The sequence below is a fragment of the Puma concolor genome, chromosome D2 (genome assembly GCF_028749965.1).
Source record: "Puma concolor isolate L17-30 chromosome D2, mPumCon1.1.hap2, whole genome shotgun sequence".
Lineage (NCBI taxonomy): Eukaryota > Metazoa > Chordata > Mammalia > Carnivora > Felidae > Puma > Puma concolor.
In genome coordinates, this window is record NC_141677.1 from 77,455,840 (window position 1) to 77,468,359 (window position 12,520).

Genomic DNA, 12,520 nt, shown 5'->3' on the forward strand with positions numbered 1-12,520 from the left:
CTGCACAACCAGCTTTTTTCCCTGCGTCCTTGTTTCCACTCGTGGCATCTCCCTGTTCAGCCAGCCTCTGACTCAAAGCCCCCTGTCTGACCGTTGTTTTCCTTGCTTTTTCCTTTTCACTTGGCCATCCTAGGATTCTTCTGTAGCAGAGTGCCCTCCTACATCACCTGAGATCTCTTTTCCCGGACTTTGACAAACAAACTGCCGCTTGAACATCTTTTCTTTTCTCAGGGTGAACTCACGCTCCCTGGCTTGACATTCACGATCCTACCTAATTGGACTCTCTCATCGATTCAGTCCGACCTCCAGCTGCTCCTTTACTTACGTTCTTAACTCTAACCAGCCAAACGGGCTTCTTCACCACCCGCCAAACAGGCTGAGTGATGTTTTTTTCACCCCCAAGACTTCTTGCCTTGCTGTGCATTTCCCTGGAATACCCTGTTCTCCAGCCCTAGCGCTCAGACTCCCATCCGCTCTTCAAAGTCCAGCTCAAACAGAACGAGCCAGGCAGGCTTCCTGATGTCCTGCACTGGAAGTGTGGTCTCCTTTGCATGATGCCAGGAGGGCAGACACTCTGGACAGTTTACAGTCATTTTATAGAAAGGCCAGGTCAGACTTCAGGCATACCAGGGCCTGAACTCTGCTCCTGCCATGACCAGCTGGAGGCCCGTGAGCCTCAGTTTCCACATCTCTAAAATGAGGATAATAACACCTTGGCAGCGTTCTTGTGAGATGGTGTTCCCAGAGTTTCTAAAACAGTGCCTGGTACATTGATGGAGCCTGATGGATGAGCACTTCATTCTCTACAAGTTCTGGACATTCTGCTTTCCTTGCAGTCTCTGTGCTGGCATGTATATAAGAGGCTTCAGTTTCTGGTTGTTTTGGAGAGGTGTTACTAAGAGGCAATCAAATCTGGCCCTGTTGCTTGTGAGCTGTGTGATTTGAGGTAAGTTACTTTCCCTCTCTGTGCTTTAGTCTTTTGATCTATAAAATGGGGATCATAGTAAGAGTACTGACCTCACAGGGTCATGTAATGAGCTAATGCCTAGGTTTAGCAGAAATATACATTTTTTTTTCTGTAAAGGGCCAGATAGTGAATATTTCAGGCTTGTGGGTCATATGGTTTCTGTCACAACTACTCAATACTGAACACGGCCAACATATCGAGAAAGCAGCCAGAGAAAGCACATAAATGAGTGGGCATAGTTGTGTCCAATAAACTTTATTTACAAAAACGGGAGGCGGGCTGTAGTCTGCCACCCCTCAGTTAATGTTTACGCTGCTCACAGGGCTGCTGGGTGGGTCAGTTGTTAGGCGTCCGACTCTGGCTCGGGTCATGATCTCATGGTTTGTGAGTTGGAGCCCCACATCAGGCTCTGTGCTGTCAGCGTGGAGCCTGCTTCAGATCCTCTGGCTCCCTCCCTCTCTCCCTCAAAAATAAACATTAAACACACACACACACACACACACTGCTCAGAACAGAGCCTGGTGTTCAGTAGTGTTCATGACCATTATTATTGTGGAGTATGTTACATTTACTTGACAAAGTCATAAGAGTAAGGTTTGTGGCTCATTCAACATAATCCCTGTGGTTGGCCGAATAACAGCCATGCCCCCACAAAGATGTCCCTAGTACCTGTGATTGTTAGGTTCTGTGGTGTCTTAGTGAGTTTGAACTGCGATAAACAAAAATATCATACACTGGGGGGCTTAAACAACAATTTACCTCTTACAGTTCTGGAGTCTGGAAGTCTAAGATCAGGGTGACAGTGTGGTCAGGTCCCACTAAGGGTCCACTTCTGGCCTGCAGTCCATTGAGTTCACATGGTAGAAGGGGCCGGAGAGCTCCCCAGTTTCTTCTTACAAGTGCACTAATCCCATGTATCAGGGCTCCACTCTTAGGTCCCAATCGGCTCCCAAAGGCCTCACCTCCGAATACCATCACTTTGGGGGTTAAGACTTCAGCATATGAGTTTTGTGTGTGTGTGTGTGGGGGGGGGTGCAGGTTGGAGGGTGTAGGAGGGCACATTCAATCCATAAGACATGACACAAGGGAATTAATGTTGCAGATGGAATTAGTTTGCTAATCAGCTGGACCTAAAATTGGAGGACTATCCTGGATTATCTGTGATAACATGGGTCCTTAAAAGGAGAGGCGCCAGGGTGGCTCATTTGGTTAAGCATCCGACTCTTGATTTCAACTCAGGTCATGATCTCGTGGTTTGGTTCGTGAGTTCCAGCCCTGCGTGGTCAGGCTCTGTGCCGTCCGCAGTGCTCTGTCTCTGCCCCTCCCCTGTGCCGGAGTGCACCCCCCCTCATTCCACCCCCCCTCTCAAAAATAAATAAAGAAAAAAGGGAGAAGAGGGAGGCAGAGGGGAGAATCAGAGCAATGGGGTAGCCTCTTGAGAAGGATTGGGTTTCCTGTTGCTGGCTTTGCAAAGGGAGGAGTGGGGCCATGAGCCAAAGCCACTTGGGAAGCCTCTGTAAGCTAGAGAAGGCAAGGCAGGGGAATCTCCCCAGAACCTCTAGCAGGCATGCACTCTGCTGCAATTTGACCTTAGCCACCGGAGACCTGTGTGGGGCTTCTCATCGAAAGCACCTTAAGATAATAAATCTGGGTTGTTCTGAGCGGCTGCAATCATGGTAATTTGTTACACAGTAGAAAATTGATACAGTGCAGGAAGCACACACTAGCCATGCGTTCAACGGATACACTTATTCCTGTCTCATGTCTGTGCTAGGAAATGATTTGACAACATGGATTCCTATTATAAACACTGATATGCTTATAAGGCATTTATCATCAGCTATCTATCATCATCATGTCATTGCTGAACAGTAAATAATTATTGACTTCTCAAAGCACTGCAGACAGGGTCTACTCTGGGGCGTTCATTTCCTTTTTCTCTCTTCTCAATTTCCATTTCAAAATTATTTTTACTAACCTCTTCCCAGGACACCATTTGAAATGTTACTGTGTAATACTTCATCTCTTCCCAGACGTAATGATTTACAAGAAAATTGCTTTTCCCCCTCTCCTCTCCAGGTCCTGGCAGTTTTAATTGTGCAAAATGGAATTTTTTGCTTTTTGAAGTTGCCTTTTACATTCTAAATCTTGTCTCTGGTCTTCCCTGTTCCCAAATGGGAGCCTTTTCCTACGCTTCTGGTTTTTCCTGACCTTTTTTCCCCCTGAAGCCCAGAAGAGAATCGCTAGTATCATCCCCTGTGTGTTTTTGGAGGGTAGCTGTAACAATGTTTCTTAATTTTTCTTTGGCTTAAGAAAGGCTAGAGTTCCCCAGGAGACAGAATCTGGTCTTAGGTGGAAGTGTCTGGATATTAATGGTTCCTCCTGTTCCACACTAAACTGGCTCTTGTAACAGCGAAAGACAGGTGGGAACATACTCTGCTGTTTACTGGAATTTAGGACACCTACTCCTGGGATTTTTCCATCAGCTACACAGTGTATGTGCGCTTAGCTACACTGTCAGGCACCTGCGAGAAGTTATCAAGACGAAAGAGCTGCTCTCCCACTCTTCAAAATGTCCAGACCCTAGTGAGGAATAGACATATATTAAAAACCATAATACAGCTTAAGGCCTCTCATCCTCTCTTCCTGGATCATCGCTATACCACATTCTCCAACCTCCGCGGGGAGGTAGGAGTAACCTTACACAGCTGAATTCTAGCCAAGGGATTTGAGTGGATGTGATGGGGGTCCCCTTCAGGCCTGGATACGAGAACCCAGTATGCTCTCCCATGTCATTCTCCCTTGCAGGCTGGCTGGACTGGACATGTCCCCTGGGGTGACCTTGGCAGCCAGGTGCTACAGAGGTCACCGCTGGGCTGTGTGGAGGAAGATGGTCCCTCTGTCCATTTCACCTGCTAAGCACTGCCATGGGAGCAAACGATAGACATCGACTGTGTTGATTTATGACAATAGTTGGCATTACCCTAATGAATATATTAGGCAAGACAGTTTGAGATAGTATAAGTGACATTTTAAATTTTTAACAGTTTTATGTTAGTTTCAATGTTTAACAAGAAAATAGAACTGGAACACCAAGACCATGATTTCATGCATGTTGTTATTTAGGGCATGGCTAAAGAAGGTATTTATGTTCAAAAAGGGAGAGCTTGAAAAAAATAAAAGGTAAACCGTGGTATTAGTCGCACCATGGTGGACCATGGCTGGTCGGGCAGTGCCTGCGGGACATGGGCTATCATGGCGCCTGTATCTGCCGTCTGGGGGATGCACCAGATTGCGTCTTCAATTCTACGTTCTTAGGTTACACACATTTGGACACTTTGGACACTTGGACGTTCTTAGTTACCACATTTGGACACTTTCAAGGCCTCAGGTATTTATGGTTTTTTCTTCTTGATATTTAGCCCTTTTGCAGTGATGTTCACTTACAAATAAAAAATGAACATAAAAGAGCAAATACCTTCTTTTTATTTTCCTCCAAGGGAGTTGCAGAAGTGGAACTGTCCGAATTGCCAGGTTCCTCTCCCCCTCTTTTGGACCCCAAGTACAGCTTTGAGTTGTATCCATTTTTTTTTAATACTCTTGGGGTTTTTTAAAAATTAAATTCAAGTTAGTTAACATACAGTGTAGTCTTGGTTTCAGGAGTGATTCATCTCTTACATAACACACCCCGTGCTCATCTCTAAAAGGGCCCTCCTTAATGCCCATCACCCATTTAACCCATCTTCTTCTTTTTTTAAAATATAATTTATTATCAAATTGGTTTCCATACAACACCCAGTGCTCATCCCAACAAGTGCCCTCCTCCCTGCCTATCACCCACTTTCCCTTCTCCACCCCCCCCATCTACCCTTAGTTTGTTCTCAGTCCTTAAGAGTCTCTTATGGTTTGCCTCCCTATCTATAACTTTTTTCCCCCTTCCCCTCCCCCCATGGTCTTCTGTTAAGTTTCTCAAGATCCACATATGAGTGAAAACATATGGTATCTGTCTTTCTCTGCCTGACTTATTTCAGTTAGCGTAATACCCTCCAGTTCCATCCACATTGCTGCAATTGGCATGACTTCATTCTTTCTCACTGCCATGGAGTATTCCATTGTATATATAAACCACATCTCCTTTATCCATTCATAAGTTGATGGACGTTTAGGCTCTTTCCATAATTTGGCTATTGTGTTTTTTTTAATATGAAATTTATTGTTAAATTGGTTTCCATACAACACCCAGTGCTCATCCCAAAAGGTGCCCTCCTCAATACCCATCACCCACTTTCCCATCCCTCCCACCCCCCACCAACCCTCAGATTGTTCTCAGTTTTTAAGAGTCTCTTATGTTTTGGCTCCCCCACTCTCTAACCTTTTTTTTTTCCTTCTCCTCCCTCATGGCCTTAGGTTAAATTTCTCAGGATCCACATAAGAGTGAAAACATATGGTATCTCTCTTTCTCTGTATGACTTATTTCACTTAGCATAACACTCTCCATTCCATCCACGTTGCTACAAAAGGCCATATTTCATTCTTTCTCATTGCCACGTAGTATTCCATTGTGTATATAAACCACAATTTCTTTATCCATTCATCAGTGGATGGACATTTAGGCTCTTTCCATAATTTGGCTATTGTTGAGAGTGCTGCTATGAACATTGGGGTACACGTGCCCTATGCATCAGCACTCCTGTATCCCTTGGGGAAATTCCTAGCAGTGTTATTTCTGGGTCAGAGGGTAGATCTAGTTTTAATTTTTTGAGGAGCCTCCACACTGCTTTCCAGAGCGGCTGCACCCATTTGCATTCCCACCAGTAGTGCAAGAGGGTTCGCATTTCTCCACATCCTCTCTAGCATCTATAGTCTCCTGATTTGTTCATTTTACCCACTCTGACCGGTGTGAGGTGGTGTCTCACTGTGGTTTTGATTTGTATTTCTCTGATGAGAAGTGATATTGAGCATCTTTTCATGTGCCTGTTGGCCATCTGGATGTCTTCTTTAGAGAAGTGTCTACTCATGTTTTCTGCCCATCTCTTTACTGGATTATTTGTTTTTCAGGTGTGGAGTTTGGTGAGTTCTTTATAGATTTTGGATGCCATTTATCCAATATGTCATTTGCAAATATCTTTTCCCATTCCATTGGTTGCCTTTTTAGTTTTATTGATTGTTTCCTTTGCAGTGCAGAAGCTTTTTATCTTGATGAGGTCCCAATAGTTCATTTTTGCTTTTAATTCCCTTGCCTTTGGAGATGTGTTGAGTAAGAAATTGCTGTGGCTGAGGTCAATGAAGTTTTTTTCCTGCTTTCTCCTCGAGGATTTTGATGGTTTCCTGTCTCACATTCAGGTCCTTCATCCATTTTGAGTTTATTTTTATGTATGGTGTAAGAAAGTGGTCTAGTTTCATTCTTCTGTATGTTGCTGTCCAGTTCTCCCAGCACCATTTGTTAAAAAGACTGTCTTTTTTCCATTGGATACTCTTTCCTGCCTTGTCAAAGATTAGTTGGCCACATGCTTGTGGGTCCAATTCTGGGGTCTCTATTCTATTCCATTGGTCTATGTGTCTGTTTTTGTTCCAATACCATGCTGTCTTGATGATTACAGCTTTGTAGTAGAGGCTAAAGTCTGGGATTGTGATGCCTCCCGCTTTAGTCTTCTTCAATATTACTTTGGCTATTCGGGGTCTTTTGTGGTTCCATACAAATTTTAGGATTATTTGTTCTAGATTTGAGAAGAATGTTGGTGCAAGTTTGATTGGGATTGCGTTGAATGTGTAGATTGCTTTGGGTAGTATTGTCATTTTAACGATATTTATTCTTCCAATCGATGAGCATGGAATGCTTTTCCATTTCTTTTTTTTCTTTTTTTTTTTAACGTTTATTTATTTTTGAGACAGAGAGAGACAGAGAATGAACAGGGGAGGGGCAGAGAGAGAGGGAGACACAGAATCTGAAACAGGCTCCAGGCTCTGAGCGGTCAGCCCAGAGCCCGACGCGGGGCTCGAACTCACAGACTGTGAGATCATGACCTGAGCCGAAGTCGGACGCTTAACCGACCAAGCCACCCAGGCGCCCCTCCATTTCTTTGTATCTTCTTCAATTTCCTTCATAAGCTTTCTTTTTTTTTAATTAAAAAAAATTTTTTTTTAACGTTTATTTATTTTTGAGACAGAGAGAGACAGAGCATGAACAGGGGAGGGACAGAGAGAGAGAGGGAGACACAGAATCAGAAGCAGGCCCCAGGCTCTGAGCCATCAGCCCAGAGCCCGACGCGGGGCTCGAACTCACGGACCGTGAGATCGTGACCTGAGCCGAAGTCGGACGCCCAACCGACCGAGCCACCCAGGCGCCCCTCCTTCATAAGCTTTCTATAGTTTATAGCATACAGATCTTTTACATCTTTGGTTAAGTTTATTCCTAGGTATTTTATGGGTTTTGGTGCAATTGTGAATGGGATCAGTTTCTTTATTTCTCTTTTTTTTTGCTTCATTGTTGGTGTATAAAAATGCAACCGATTTCTGTACATTAATTTTGTATCCTGTGACTTTGCTGAATTCATGTATTAGTTCTAGCAGACTTTTGGTGGAGTCTGTTGGGTTTTCCATGTAGAGTATCATGTTGTCTGCGAAAAGTGAAAGTTTGACTTCATCTTTGCCAATTTTGGTACCTTTTATTTCATTTTGTTGTCTGATTGCTGATGCTAGAACTTCCAACACTATGTTGAACAACAGCAGTGAGAGTGGACAGCCCTGTCGTGTTCCTGATCTCAGGGAGAAAGCTCTCAGTTTTTCCCACTTGGGGATGATATTAGCTGTGGGCTTTTCATAAATGGCTTCTATGATGTTTAAGTATATTCCTTCTATCCTGACTTTCTTGAGGGTTTTCATCAAGAAAGGATATTGTATTTTGTCAAATGCTTTTTCTGCATCTATTGACAGGACCATATGGTTCTTATCTTTTATTTTATTAATGTAATGTATCACATTGATTGACTTGTGAATATTGAGCCAGCCCTGCAGCCCAGGAATGAATCCCACTTGATCATCGTGAATAATTCTTTTTATATGCTGTTGAATTCGATTTGCTAGTATCTTGTTGAGAATTTTTGCATCCGTATTCATCAGGAATATTGGCCTGTAGTTCTCTTTTTTTCCTGGGTCTCTGTCTGGTTTGGGAATCAAAGTAATGCTGGCTTCGTAGAATGAGTCTGGAAGTTTTCTTTCCATTTCTATTTTTCGGAACAGATTGAGAAGGATAGGTATTAACTCTGCTTTAAATGTCTGGTAGAATTCCCCAGGGAAGCCATCTGGTCCAGGACTCTTATTTGTTGGGAGATTTTTGATGACTGATTCAATTTCTTCACTAGTTAAGGGTCTGTTCAAAATTTCTATTTCTTCCTGTTTGAGTTTTGGTAGTATGTGGGTGTTTAGGAATTTTTCCATTTCTTCTAGGTTATCCGGTTTGTTGGCATATAATTTTTCATAGTATTTCCTGATAATTGCTTGTATTTCTGAGGGATTGGTTGTAATAATTCCATTTTCATTCATGATTTTATCTATTTGGGTCCTCTGTCTTTTCTTTTTGAAGCCTGGCTAGAGGTTTATCAATTTTGTTTATTTTTTCAAAAAACCAACTCTTGGTTTCATTGATCTACTGGGTTTTTTTTTTTTTTGGATTCTATATTGTTTATTTCTTCTCTGATCTTTATTATTTCTCTTCTTCTGCTGGGTTTGGGTGTCTTTGCTGTTCTGCTTCTAATTCCTTTAGGTGTGCTGTTAGATTTTGTATTTGGGATTTTTCTGTTTCTTGAGATAGGCCTGGATTGCAATATATTTTCCTCTTAGGACTGCCTTTGCTGCATCCCAAAGGGTTTGGATAGTTGTATTTTCATTTTCATTTGTTTCCATATATTTTTAAATTTCTTCTATAATTGCCTGTTTGTTCTTTAGTAGTTTGTTCTTCTATAATTGCCATTTGTTCTTTAGTAGGATGTTCTTTAACCTCCACGCTTTTGGAGATTTTCTAGACTTTTTCCTGTGGTTGATTTCAAGTTTCATAGCATTGTGATCTGAAAGTGTGCATGGTATGATCTCAATTCTTTTATATTTACTAAGGGCTGTTTTGTGACCCAGTATGTGGTCTATCTTGGAGAATGTCCCATGTGCACTTGAGAAGAAAGTATATTCTGTTGCTTTGGGATGCAGAATTCTAAATATATCTGTCAAGTCTGTCTGGTCCAATGTATCATTCAGGGCCCTTGTTTCTTTACTGATTCTGTATCTAGATGATCTGTCCATTGTTGTAAGTGGAGTATTAAAGCCCCTGCAATTACCACATTCTTATCAATAAGATTGCTTATGTTTGTGATTAATTGTTTTAAATATTTGGGTGCTTCCGAATTTGGTGCATAGACATTTATAATTGCTAGCTCTTCCTGATGGATAGACCCCATAATTATTATATAATGCCCTTCTTCATCTCTTGTTACAGCCTTTAATTTAAAGTCTAGTAAGTATGGCTACTCCAGCTTTCTTTTGACTTCCAGTAGCATGATGGATAGTTCTCCATCCCCCCACTTTCAATCTGAAGATGTCCTCAGGTCTAAAATGAGTCTCTTGTAGACAGAAAATAGATGGGTCTTCTTTTTTTATCCATTCTGATACCCTATGTCTTTTGGTTGGAGCATTTAGTCCATTTACATTCAGTGTTATTATTGAAATATATGGGTTTAGAGTCATTGTGTGATCTGTAGGGTTCATGCCTATAGTGATATCTCTGGTACTTTGTTGTGCTTGTAACATTTCACTCACAGAATCCCCCTTAGGATCTCTTGTAGGGCTGGTTAATTTAACCCATCTTCTTTAGTGTTACTGTCATAGCACATAGTCACTGTCAGTGTGGGCAAGGCCTGAATGCTTTTTTTTTTTTTTTTTTTTGCATCCTTCCCCCATGCCCCCTGCCCCCATTCCTTCCCATATAGACACTGGCTCATGGATTTATATATGTCCTTAAATGTATCTGTAACTTTGGAAATATTTACCATTATTTTGTATGTATTTTCATTTACCTAAATGTTATGATGTCATAAATCCTGCTCTGTTTCTGACCTTTTTCTTCAGTTCTCTTTGTTTGCAACCTGTTCTGGGGCCACATGTGCATCTGGTTCGCTGCTTGCTTCTTCAGCATTGTGTTCCATACCATTTTGTTTCCCTCTTTTCCTTATCCATCTCCCCAAGTCATAGGTGTTGCAAGGTCGCATGTCCTTTAGCCATTCGATCTAGGTCAAGAAAGACTCTGGTCTCCATCTTACAGAGAAGCCCAGCCTTTCCTGAAAAGCACAAGAGAGCCACACCATAGCGTATGCAGCAGCAACAGTTTGTGGGGTTGGCGCATCCTAGAATTGTAGAATCGTGGAACTAAAAAGGACTTAAAGATAATGGAGTACAGGGTTTTTCAAAGTTCCAAGGTGGGTCAAACAAATGTTTGATGTAGATCTAATTTTTGGAAGTATAATTTTATCCATTTCTCGATGGCATGAATGAAATGATGTGCATACATATATGTGATATGCACCAACACTTAATATGCAGATTTCAAATGGAAATGTCTGCTGGAACCAGGCAAGTAACAACCATCAGAGAAGTGGGCTGTGTGAGACAGTAGGGAGGGGTAGGGACTGAGGCAAACCAGGAGGCACATGACCTGTTTAGGGGAGGCAGCTACTGTTTGGCCAATGCTTGCCAGGTGGGAATGTGGGCACAAGGTGGTCAGATCTTATGGTTTTTCAAGAGAAACTGGAAATTCCTACATTCATGGGAAATCTCCTTTTATAACCCTCTTGCCACCAGCAACAACAACAACAAAACAAAAAAAACCTCATATTCATGGCATGCATGAAGCCCAGGGACACTAGTTTCTGTCCCGAGCTGGGGAGGAAATTTCTACTTTGGACTAAGCTAGGATCCCTAAGAACTTCAGAACATGGTTTCCTTGCCCAGTTAACTTGGGTGTGCTTAGGAGGACAAGGAATTCCTGTGTGAGGAGGTCTTGAGTGTTGGCACTTGATCTGGCTTCTCAGAGTGAAAGATGGCACCGGGGGCCCTGATGAGACTCTTGGTGAAGTGGCCACTGCTGTCTGCTCAGAAGGGGGATTCTTCATAGTCTGGCCACTTCTCTGCACTCAGGACGTTTTGTTAGCCAGCTGGATGTGTAAACAGTGGGTGTAGACGAAGTCCCAGAGAATGAAGGGTCCATGGGCTCTGAGGCATGCCCACCCTGACATGTCTATAGCACCTGGATCAAAGGACCAGGGGCCCCACGTTCTGCTGTGTGGTTCAGGTTAAGGTGTGCTGTGGTTTCCTCCAGAGCTCTGACTTGCATGAGAGATGCTCCCAAAGCCACCTGGTGCTCCCTAAGTCTTTGTGAGAAATGCAAAGAGAAACAACACACTGTGAGCAAAACTCACGTCTTCCTGCCTCCACGTATTCACTACAGTAGAAATAACCACCCGCTGAATTTGGGTTCCCCCTGAAGCAGAGCCTGAGACAAGTATTTGAGCGCAGGGGGGTTACTGGGGAGTTAATATGAGGCAGCACAAGTGAGGAAGTGGGGCAAGAAGGCAAAGAAGGGAGATGAACCCACAGGGCATGTTAATGAGCCAATAGCTCCGTGGGCACCAGACGCTCAATCCCTTGGGGGACCTTCTGCAGAACCTCTGAAGACCAGGTTGGCAGAGGACATGGAGGCTGGGGCATGGGTCCTTGGACCCTTTCTCCCTTTGGTTGAGGGCCGTCCAGAGGAGGGGCGGTGGTGATGCGAAGTCCCTCACTTTTCTGGGTGGTACCTGCTTGCAGCGGAGCCAGCTCTCGTGGAGGCGGATTAGGAGAGGTTCTTGCCTCGGGGAGCTGTCCTCATGCTGGAAACTGTCTCCCGCAGCTGCAGGTGAGCTCAGGTGGGCCAAGAGCTATGAGGGGCGGGACATCAGCAACACGTGTCTGCCCTACAGCTCCAGGGAAACGGCCTGCGTGAGGAATAGATAAAACATGATCATCCGGGACAAAGGGCAGCTGGGCATGTGCTTTGTTCCTTGTGATGAGATGCTGCCTTCTCTTCTAGGCTTTCATCTCTGCCTTTTGTTTTTCTCTGTTCTCCTCTGTATTCTCGTGGATGACCCTGGGTCCTCCAGAGTGTTCTCCCGGAGGTCACTTCAGTGGGCTCCCGGGGGCGCAAGAACTACCCTGATTCTTTGGCCAAGACCAGTGAAGGGATCTGGAGGATTCTCTCAAGGCCCAACTGTAGAGGAGCATCAACACTGGCACATGCTTGGTACCTGCAGCTAAAACATCCACCATCTAGAATGCTAACTGGTGCAGCCACTCTAGAAAACAGTGTGGAGGGTCCTCAGAAGATTAAAAATAGAACTACCCTGCGACTCAGCAATAGAACTGCTAGGAATTTACCCAAAGGATACAGGAGTGCTAATGCATAGGGGCACATGTACCCCAAAGTTTATAGCAGCACTTTCAACAATAGCCAAGTTATGGAAAGAGCCTAAATGT